At 38.1% G+C, this 11,486-nt stretch overlaps 1 long non-coding RNA gene across 1 annotated transcript in view; it reads right to left on the bottom strand.

Moving 5' to 3' along the window:
* Window positions 1–2,640: 2,640 nt before the first annotated feature.
* LOC133956646 (uncharacterized) overlaps window positions 2,641–11,486 on the bottom strand; it is a 34,615-nt gene continuing 25,769 nt past the window's right edge. The window contains exons 2-3 of the long non-coding RNA XR_009921167.1: window positions 4,491–4,533; window positions 2,641–3,291 (exon numbers count right to left, since the gene is read on the bottom strand). This is a non-coding gene — a long non-coding RNA (uncharacterized LOC133956646). The remainder of the gene's footprint in view (window positions 3,292–4,490; window positions 4,534–11,486) is intronic.

Below are 11,486 nucleotides of genomic sequence, written 5' to 3'. Positions count from 1 at the left end.
CGAAAAAAAGTGCATCGGTGTTTCAGGTCTTAAATAACTTTTTATTTATCCTATAATCAACGATTGAAGAGGCTGTAAAATAATCTGCATCGGTAAGATATAAAATGCTTGAGAAGGTTTTACACGTGGTTATGTGGCAATAATTTCAAGACTAAGATAAAGGGCAAAAATTAATGGGCGACATCAGTCCATTAGAATAATTAGAAGCTGTAGACAAATAATCTAATAACACAAAACAGAGCAAATGGTTTCTAATCCAGCATTAGGACCGACGGAGCTGAGGCAGTGAGTGTGTAAGGTGAGGAATAAAGAAATCCAATTAATCATTTAGAACAACTTTTATTTATGGTAGCATAATACAAATAATAATGATGAACATATAAGATATTAATAATCAAAAATCAATTATCAAAATATACAGAAAAGGTTCCCGGAATAGTGCCTTCATTAAGTGTTTTGAAAAGCTAAAATAATAACTGCATCTTTTTTGAGGAGAAATTCAAACTGTAATCATGTTTGTAGATTATTTTCCACATCAGAGGCAACAAAACACAACTCGCCCTGTTCGAGGAAGTTCTTTGTTGTGGACATGTGTATTAACACAGGCCAAACTACTTTCATGTCATTTCTGCAGCAAAGGAAGTGTCTAACAAAGCAGCCTTTCTACTTAATGTGAACAATATGCAATTCAGGGATTCTCGAGCACAGGCACAAACTGTAAATAGACAGAAAACTGCAGTTATGAAGTCAAAACACTCTTATACTCATATTTGCTCACAATGAATACTGCAGCTCCCACATGTGAAACGGATCTCTGCAGACTGCTGCGACTGTTGTGGAATCCTGGCAATATCCCGAGGTAGAAATATTTGTTTGTGACCTTGCTTAAGGTCAGAGTAAACACAAAAACACCATTTAGTTTGGACTGAATCTGGCCAAGAATCTGGGGAACTTTGCTCCAAGGGCTGGTGAGACATGTACTGTATATTACAAGCACTTCAATGTTAAGCCGTCCAGACTCACCATATAAAACCGTAGTGGTTAAATGACGGTTCCTAAAACAACAAATTGGACCGTCTGGAAGACACTGGCTCTTAAAGCTTAGAAACCGATCAGGTGGTCAGTTTTAAGCTGGAGCCAGATGTGACCCACAGGCTTCTTAAAGAGCATCACTGACTGCAGTGTTGTTTTCAGGTCTGTCCAAACTAGAGTCTATATTGAAAACAGTATTTGCTGTAGATGTGATTCTGTAGCAGTTGAGATGAAAACAGTTAGAACTTTTTAAATAGAAAACACCGGCAGTAGTTTCATTTATTTGATGTAGTTCTTGACTGAACAATTATTATGACCCAAATCCAAGGAACCAGGCATTTAAGTGACAAATATATGCCGATTCGGCTGCGGACAGCTGTTTGCTAAAGTTTGGGCAGTCAGGGGCAAATTAAAGAGGAAGGAGAAGTAATAACTACTCTGGAATCGAACATTGATAAAGAGCCTTTTTTCCAATATTACTAAATTTTTACCTTTTCGCTCAGGGACTCAAATAAACTAACGTCATAGTAGTAATAAGTAAGTACACATGTTTGGGACCCTACTACGTCAGTTCTTGATGAACAGTTATGCACAGGGTGGAAATATTCTGCTTTAGGGTTGTGTAGCAGCTGCTGATGGGAAACATAGCACAGCTAAAGGGAAGAATGGATTCCAATAAATATTTTGGGAAGCAAATGAGCTGCAGTCAGTAAAGAACCTGAAAATGAAACGAGTACGGGCATCTGCAGCAGGACAATGATCCATTAACACCTAGAAATTCACCCTGAACACAAGTTCAAGCTTTTAGATCAGCCCTCAGTCCCCTGACCTGATCATTTCAAATCCACGGGTCTAAGAAATGCTCTGTGTGAAATTTCCTAGACCCGGAATACAAAAACAACAAAGTGTTTGTAAGCTGTGATGTCTGCCAAAGGGTGGGTATTATTAGAGTATCCAGACTTTGCACCAGCTACCATGACAGTTTTTCTTTTGGGGATAAATAAAAAAAAAATAAAAAAAATTAACAGACTGTTTCCTCCCTTCAACTCAAAAATCAACAATGCGTCATTTAAGGGATGTCTGGACTTCTGCACAAAGCCGTCCGTGATGATAAATGTCAGTTGCTAATAAATACATAAAAAAAAACATAACTTGTTGTGTCTTTAGCCTTGAGGGAACCCCACCCGATGCATGTTTTGTTTCATGCTGGTAATGCAGAATGGCAGCATCATAAACAATATTACCCAGGATTCAGTTGCTTCTTGTGCATTTCATTCCCTTTAGTATCGTCTCCAAGATAAGAGAAAGGATTGTCTTGCGGATCTATGTCTGTTCGTCCTTTGCATAGCTACTTATTTTGTTAATGCACAATTATCTGAAATGTTAAAATAGTTCTTCCAGTTATAACATACATAAGTGTAATGTGTGCCCGCCTGCAGCTTACATTTCTAGACATGCATAAGAACCATATTTAAAAATTAGAAATGGTGGAATTGACCTCAAATGTGTTTTTTCCTGAACTTGGAGCAGCAGTTACAGAATCACACACAAACATAAGCTTTATTATTTATTATTTGTATTGTTTCCTATTGGTGTAACAGCTGGAAACTTGGACGGATTGTGCATCAATCAATTTAGTGCAAGAGGATTTGTGACTGAATAGGAAGTACTCATGGAAATATCTGCGTTGGTTTCCTGAACTGAAAATAAACTTTTTATAACTAAACTAAAAAATAATTATACGACTGTTGGCTACGCAGTGCGATAGAATAAGTAGGTAGGATGAATGATAGGAGGATATGTCTGATTTAATCATTTGATGAATGTCTCCCTCTCCTGATGTGCAGCACAAACATAAATAGGACATCATGAGTAGTTATTTAGAAATATTTAGTGAGATCTACATAGATTCTCACAGCCGTCTTTTTCCTGGAGCGCGCTTCCCACACACCAACACGGACTCTACTTAGAGTGATGGAATCATTGGCGGGGTGGACACATTTTGTTTGTGTTTATTTACGCACAGCCAGTCAACCGAGTGAGGAAAATGGCGTTTTTACAACTTGCTCCCATGCTCGTGCGGCTGTACTAACCACAAGAGAGGAGTCTTTCCAAATGATCGGTGGCATGAAAAGGAAACCTCGAGTCAGGCAGTTCAAATCAGGCAGATTCGAGATATCTTGAAAGCAAACGATAAGTCTTCAAAACAATAAGCAAACATCCAAGCCCCGGCCTTTTCTGTAACTTCCATCTTGTGTCCTTAGAAGAAACACATACACACACAAGAGTAAATCCAATATACACATATGATGCTAATAAGTACAGTTCCCCCTTGCAAGCCTGTTGTACATATTGTATATATTGTCTTCTGTAAATCTGATAATGCAATTATATTAATAACAATTACTTCATATGTAAAAACAATTATTCAGCATTGTGTTGACAGTAAAGAGAAATATTATAAGCTTTATTATTCTTAAATTATTTTCTTTGTACACAGACCTTTTAGGGCACAGGCAGTTAAGCTAGAATCAGTCCTGACTTTCCAAATGCATCTCTCCAAGCGGCACTGCTCGTATTTTGCACCTCCGGCTTTTCATTCTTAAAATTCTGCGTCATTTGTTGCTCCAAGATCATTCATGTTCCATTTCTCAAATATTGAAATATAAAACCAGTATTTTTGTAAAAAAAATGTACATAGAAGTTCTACTTCACTGGTTTGCACAAAATCCGAGGTACTCTGAGTGGAGCTGAGTCAGCCTCGGCCGACGACAACTTCTAAGTGCCTTCAGCCAATTTAACATCCATTTCATTGCTAAAAGGCAAATAAAACCGGACTGGTTTCTCTCCCCCTCCTCACCGGACCTCTTACCTTCTATGCTTTGGGTTCTTCTCACTAATAGTCGCAGAAGTTAAAACAAGCGAGTCTGCCTACTTTGCCGAATATGATCCGTGTGTTTGAGGGGGGAGACTTAAATGAGGTATTGTAAAAAGCAAACTTTATAAACTAAAGCTTCAAAAATGTATACGTTTTATCATTTTTCTCTGTATTAAGAACTCTTAGTTTTGTGCCTCCACAGAGATACTATACTGTATGTTTTGAAGTTTGCAAAAACTCAATTTTTTCCAATACACTAATTAATGCTTGACTGGAGGAGCGTGTATTTTCACGGCACGAGAGATGTAAACAGGTAGAAATAAATACCAAACAGTATCAGACTATGTAAATATAAACAGAATATATTATAAACAGGAAATTACAGTAACTGGCTTTTTGGCTTTTTGAGTGATTTTTTTGTGGACATTTTATTTCCATTTAGTTGAACTAAAGGCAGTTAGCATGATCTGCAGGGCAGATATGAAAAGAAAACACAATTCAGACTTATTGGTAAAATAGAGTAATAAAGTAAATAGAGGTTTCATTTAAATGTTGTTTGAGACAGTTCAGATGCTGGTACCTGCTGGGTGTTGATCACAGCTGTTCAAAGTCCTAGAGCCCAGCTGTGTGTTAGAAGAAAAATAAAATAAACATTTGATCAGATTATTCTAATTTAGACAAAGTAAAACACAGGATATCAGTTTTGGCTGCACAAACTCCTGTGGTAATAAAGACCACCAGACCGCAGGAGCACAATATCAATGACCAACTAAATAAGTAGGTCAATTAAATAATAAATATCACAGACAAACCCTGGATTACAATATACAGTTATTTACATTATGATACACTTCATTGTCAATGAAAAAATAATTAGATGACAGAAAATGTGCAGCATTTGAAGAAAAGAGAACTTTTCTATCAACTCAGCTCTGTTGTGTGGTTTGGCATGTTGCTCATGTGCATTTCTACTGTGGCCTCACTGCACGGTGTAACCATGCTGTCCCAGCTCTATTGATAGATCCAGTGATTCTGTTCGACAACAGAACTGAGCCTCAAAAGTCTGCGGCAGCAACCGAGCCGCGTCGCTCAACATAAATGATCATACAGGCGACAGTCAGTTTTGAATTGCTTGCTCCATTTGGCATTCAGCAGTTTTGTAACTCCTCCGTAAAAAGGGTTTTTGTTTCAGGGTTTGTGATTTCTGCTTCAGTCTGGAGTTGAGCGGTCGTTAATCAGGAACCTCACTGGTTTTCTAAACCTTCTTTGTCACCTTGCCATCAGAGCTCCAACAAACCCCCTGCTGGGAAGCACCCACCTACAGGAAATGTTGTCCTAGCAACTGTTTGCTACTCATGTTTCTAAGTCACACTGTGGATGGCAACACAATCAGACTAGCACTTTGTCCAAACTGAAAAGTAAACATTAAGTGGTGTGCCATGAAATTTTGTACAGACTTCCACATGGATGAGGATGAAACCTCTCTCTGACCCACCGGCGGGTTAATTAGAAATGTTTCAACAAGTATTGTATGTATTGACATGAAATATGCTACAGATACAGTCCCAATAGGATGATCCCTGACGACTTTCCATGTTGTACCAACAGCAGGTCAAAGATTTGAATTATCCAGTAAAACCTCTCGACATCTATTGGATGGATTTTGTACACATGGATATTCAGAAATTCAGTAAGTTGTAGAAACCTTGGTAATTCCTTGTTTTTTTTCCACTTAGTCCAAATGAAATCCCTATCGATGTTCTTATCAGCCGCAGCTGTCTCTTGTTTTTAGAGCTAATTAGAAGTGAATGCTAAAGAATGATAGTTAACATTATAGATGCTAAAGCATTTATCATGACTGCAGTTAGCATGTTAGCACACAGGCATGATCATTTGGCTCAGATAATCACTGTGCCTACATGCAGCCCTGCGTCTTGTTTCAACTGCCCACATGAATTGAAATAGGTATTATTTTATCTAGATTAAAATTGACTTCCGTCCTTTTTTCTTGTGCCAAGTCAAGGAGGGAAAACTGATAGTTATGAGAGCCGATGACATGTTCATGCTCACTATACACCAGCAACTCTCCAGTAGCGTGATACTTGAGAACAATTATCCTGGCACATTCAAGTAACATGATTAAAGAACAGCATTCCCAGTAATTTTCCATAATTTATTTGGCAACAGTCTACTGTTCTGTTATTCTGGTCAAGAGATCCCCACAAACGAACGGGAGTAATCTGACCACCTTTGTCATTCCCTATTTTCCTCTCGTACAGTAGCTGTGAGCTGTAGTTTCACTCTGGGATGATCCCACTAGTTCACTCACAAAGTGCTCAAAAACCTTTGCTCTACTTTGGTTACAACATCTGCCCCATAACAATAATCAAACATTAATTCCATAGAAGATAATTCTTTATGCTCCCATTCAGGGACCACTAAAAGGCTTTATAGACACATTTACATTGCTGCACATTGGATACTAACCACCCTCCACTCGTCCACGTTTATCACCTACACAGCTACTGTATATGAAACGGTATTAAATGTCTTGTATGATTCACCCGCACATCTGCTCACGGAGCCGTGTTGCCATACAGTAACAAATAAGGTTAGTTTGTGGACATTTGGTGCAAACCATGAAAATATATATCAGTTCAGTTGGTTTACCTGGATATGCTGCTACAGGGCTAATGGCACGAGGAAGAGGAGGTAGGATGCTGCAAAGATCAATTCATCTATTAGTCTCTTAGCAGAAAATTAATCAGCAGCTAATCCACTATTCATGACTTCTTCAGAGTCAAATGCGGAACATTTGCTGCTTCATATTTCTCATTTACTGCTTTTCTTCCCTAAAAATATTACAGCGTTTACTTGGGTTTTTAGACGTTTAAGACGAAAAATCAATTTCAGCTGTCACCTTGCTCCAACTTCAATATTCTTTTACGGAAAAAAGCTCATCAAGAAACTAATGGGTGGATTAATCAATTGATAATTACCCTCCCCTATACTGCCAACATTTTACCACCTGCACTTAACATGCACAGAGCTACAGATGAAAAGGTTTTAAAATTTCACGACTACAGAGACCAAAATTATCCACGTCATGAGTAATATCACAGTACTGTTAAAAGGTGGTGAAAATGGTCATAGAGCAGTGATACGACACTTAAATAACTTCATCATGAAATTATTAGAGCTATATAAAAATAATGACTATTCTCTGTCTCCTTCACACAGATGTACATCTCTGTGCTACGTTTGAAATACAATTGAGTGAGAAGACGACGGCTGAAATTGCAATGAGCTCAACAACTGACATAATCTATCCATCTCGTTTAAGAGTCGACAGCGTTCCTCCTGCTGGAAAACTGTTACTACCCAAATTGATGACCGTCGGCTTTTAAATGAACAAAATTAGTTAATTGCGTGACTCAACTACGTAAAGTAGTTATTAGCAGTGGTAGTGTGAGCAATCTGTACCACACAGGCAGCAGCACACCAACTGGTTGTTTTTCTATACTTAGGTCGTTGGACTCTTCAGCTTATATAACTAACAGCAAGCAGGACAGTCAATCCATGACGTTTTCTCATTCCTTAGTCTCCACATCATGCAGTGAGCTAATGGTTAACTTGCCTTGCATTCACTGCCAGCTCCCATTTAGCAGCAATTTTCTTTTTAAATGTTCTGCAGACAAGGTGACCATCTTTGATCAGGTTTTCCCACAGCACTCCTATAAAACCAAAGTATGACCACACCTCAGACGTAGTCCTCCTCTTTAAAGGTTGTAAAATCCCCCCAAATGTTTTCACTGATACAAAACATACCAACAATGCATGTTGCACGTGTGTCCGGGACACTGTGTCCGACTGCTGTGGAGGCTGGAAATTATTTGTGAGTTATGTAGCGATCAAACACAGCTTAAATGGAAATTTAAATTAGAAAAAATGTACTATTTTTATCGTGTTTACCAGGAAACAGGTAACCCAGACATAAATCACATCATTAGACCCATCACCATATTAGTATTGTGATCTTTTCTCTCCCTAATAAGCCCTAGACATAAGAGCAGTGTTTTGTTGTGCATATATTTTTACCTTTGAGATGCTCATAATCTTTTATCCTGATGCATGTCAGTGTGGTTTTGGCAGTTCAAATAAAATGCCAGACAACGTGGAAGTAAAAATGTCGTTATGCAGCCTCAATAAAAACACATTTTCACTACTGTGTTGTCTCAAGTGATCACAGCAAACGGCCTTTTGTATTGAATTCTACAGCAAAGGCGAGAGCCCTGCTGTTGAAGTAATACTTTGTAATGGTATTAGGTGGGCTATAAAAGTGCCAGGGCCCTTTAAACAGGCAATCAGAGAGTGAGCCATGGTCTGTTGCTTTAGCAGGCATCAATCACTAAGCAATGTATATGAAGTCTGAAACTGCTGGCCATTTGATATAATGTGATAGAACTACTTTGTTTGGAATTACTCCACAGTAATACGAAGCATTTTGCGATTAATGAGCAGACATTTGTGTATAAAGCTAGAGATTCAGACTAGTGTCAAGTGTCATCTAGAATTCCCCTGTTTTTCATTTACTGTCCAACAGTTTGGATACGCAAAACGTCAATGAAAAAAAAAAAAACAGCACGTTAATTAAAGTATAGTTTTGCCTAAGGGGCTTAAATTTCTATATAAACCAACTGATTGTTCCCGAGGAGTCCAACATTACCTCGCTAGAGTAAGGGGAGAGAGGGTTTCACAGGTAACCACAGAAACATTTGTGAGGGTTAGTAGTCCCTATTCAAAATTTGTATTATCATTAAAGCTTTGTTTGATTAGCACGTTTTGAAAAACAGTCTCGCAGATGCTCGTGCAGCTTGCGATATGGATTTGTTTAGCATCAATGAAAACATGGCGGAAGGCACTGTCAGCGTTCCTGAGATTTTCCAGCCTTCTATGAGGACCAAGTCAGATGTGGTCAGACATTGGTTTTATAAGAGTGCTGAGGGGAAACTAGATCGAAGATGGTCTGCTCGTCTGAAGGTCATTAAGAGAAAACAATTGCTAAAAAGAGAATAACACTCGGAATGCAAGGCAACCTTTAGCTCAATGTAACACTGTGGGGGAAAATGTAATTTTTGTCTAACTTGCTATTATTGTCGATGATATGATCTTAAGTTTTTAACTTGACCTACTACTATAGAAAAACAACACATTATATCTGCAGTCTCTAGTTGCACATTACACATAACACATTACTTAGTTAATTAATCTAAAATCAGTTGTCTAATTGCTTAAATTATGCTTCAGCAGGAGAAACACTGACTACACTCCACAGAACATGAGACAGTTGTAGGGCTTTCTGAACATTTTCAGCACATTTGAACAGTTAAGTAATTTTAATTCATCACTTAGAATTATACAAAATATTCAAACTGAAAATATAGATACTTAGTTTTGAAGAAATATCACATTATGGTTGCATTTTTGAAGAAGTTGTGGGAAAGAGGAAAGAGTAATGACATGAAACTTGTATTAAACATGGCCACAGTCTGTGTAGTATTAGACCATCCGGATGCCTCAAGCATGCAAGGTTATGGGATATCACTGTGTTGACATTAAAACAATTCAAGTACTCCTGAACTAATTCAGTAAAGTCTCCAATGTTTATCCCTATTCTCATTGTTGGAATTAAAAAATGAATTCTGAACATTCCCAAAGATTTGAATTTGATAGGCAGTGTGGGAAATTCAGTGCTGTGGTGCAGACCAAAATATCTCGACCACTGTTGAACGGATTTGATGGTATTGGATGGACGGCCGTGGAATTTGCTAGAAATATTTGTGGCCCCTTGGGGATAAATTAAAATGACTCTGGTGACAGCCAGACTCTGCCTCCGGTGTGTTAAGTTTCAAATGTTAGCACACCAACGCATTAAACTAAGACGGTAAACAGCAGCCAGTTAGGATTGTCAGTGTGAGCATGTCGCTCAAAGCACAGCTATGGGGAAATACAGCCTCGCACATCTGCTAGCGTGGCTGTAGACTCCTGTTAATGAATGAGGCAACATGTGACCGGTTTATGAGCCAAAGGAGATGCTAGAATTCTAACTAGAAGAGCTTTACTATTCTGCTGTGGTGGGTCTACCTCCAGCTATATAAAGGATTTGTGTGCTTCCTGCTCCTCTGACTCACTCTTCACTGCACCTTCCTTCCTTTGTTTCGGTCGGCTTGGAGGGGCCGGGTCGGTTGACGCAGTTGCAGAGGGGATAAAAAAGACAAACCACTTTCTGCATGGTCTGAACCAATTGTCAGACAACTTTCAACTTTTTCAGACCATTCTAAAAGTGGTTTGTCTTTTTTTTATACCCGAAAAATGGCTACAATGTGTCAAGGTTATATGTTAGATTTTTTACTAAGTTAGAACAGTAAAGATCATTGGGGTAAGTCTGATGGTCCCTGTGAGCTGCATTCTATTGCCTTTGTCCATTATTGCTTCCTCTGTTCTTTTAGAAATATTACTATAAGAATTATATTACTATGATAATATTACTAATTGATGTGTTATATCTGTATACATTTTTTCTGCACAAAATAAATTATTAATTTGGACAATTTGTTTGTGTAAGTCCATCATTTCTGCTGAATTTTAAATGTTATGACGGGGTTCTAATCATCCAACAAATTCACAGTGGAATATTAAAGCAAATGTGAAGGCTCAACAAGGGCTCTGCACGACAGTACAGGCTAGGCCATTAACAGCTTTATTGGCTTGAATGGCACTCAGTAGAGTGAACACTTTAGCTACGGCCCAACAGTCACCTTAAATTCAATCAAGCCACAGCAAATTGCACACACTCATCAGTTCCCTAAACTTACAAATATAAAAAGTAAATTTGAAAAATTTACGTAAAAAAAAAAAAAAAACACAAGATCATGAAGACCTCCCATCGGAGTGCTTGATTTCTACGACCCAATGTCAAAAGGGGGGGGGTTCTTGAATCCACCTCCATCGAATCCTCTCCAAACGTTTATGGGTTTGTCTTTGGCACATACCTCACCCTTCTAAAAAGTTCCAATATAAACGGTTCGGTAGTTTTTGAATAATGGTTACCTACCAACAACATAACATCAACAAAATCCAGACAAACTACAATGAAACAAATCCTCCTTGAAGTTAATCAATAAAAATATAAGGAACATAATATGTAGTTAGACTCATTGTAGTGTTAAGCTTTCCTTTTTAAGTTTGAGTCAAGAGTGAATATCTCTGCCAAGGTCCCTATATGTCATCACGTTTGACTTCACTTGATTCACAAATTGCACATATTATTAAACAATCAGTCCACTAAATATGCAAATTATTTCCATCAAGATCCATGAATTATTCTCTGGAGAAATCAACGAAAATCTTGCAAAATATCTTTTATCGCAGAGTAAAACAAATATCCTGGAGCATATCCTGATGCAGAGCTACACCAACCAGCGTTACCAGATGGGAAACGTTGATGTATTGTAACAGAAGCTAAAAATTATCGTATTTTAAAAGGGAAATTATCTTGCGTGACCAGAACAGGGAT

This window comes from Platichthys flesus, chromosome 7 (assembly GCF_949316205.1).
Source record: "Platichthys flesus chromosome 7, fPlaFle2.1, whole genome shotgun sequence".
NCBI lineage: Eukaryota > Metazoa > Chordata > Actinopteri > Pleuronectiformes > Pleuronectidae > Platichthys > Platichthys flesus.
Note: the sequence above shows the minus strand (reverse complement) of the source record. Positions and strands in the feature narration are given on the sequence as shown.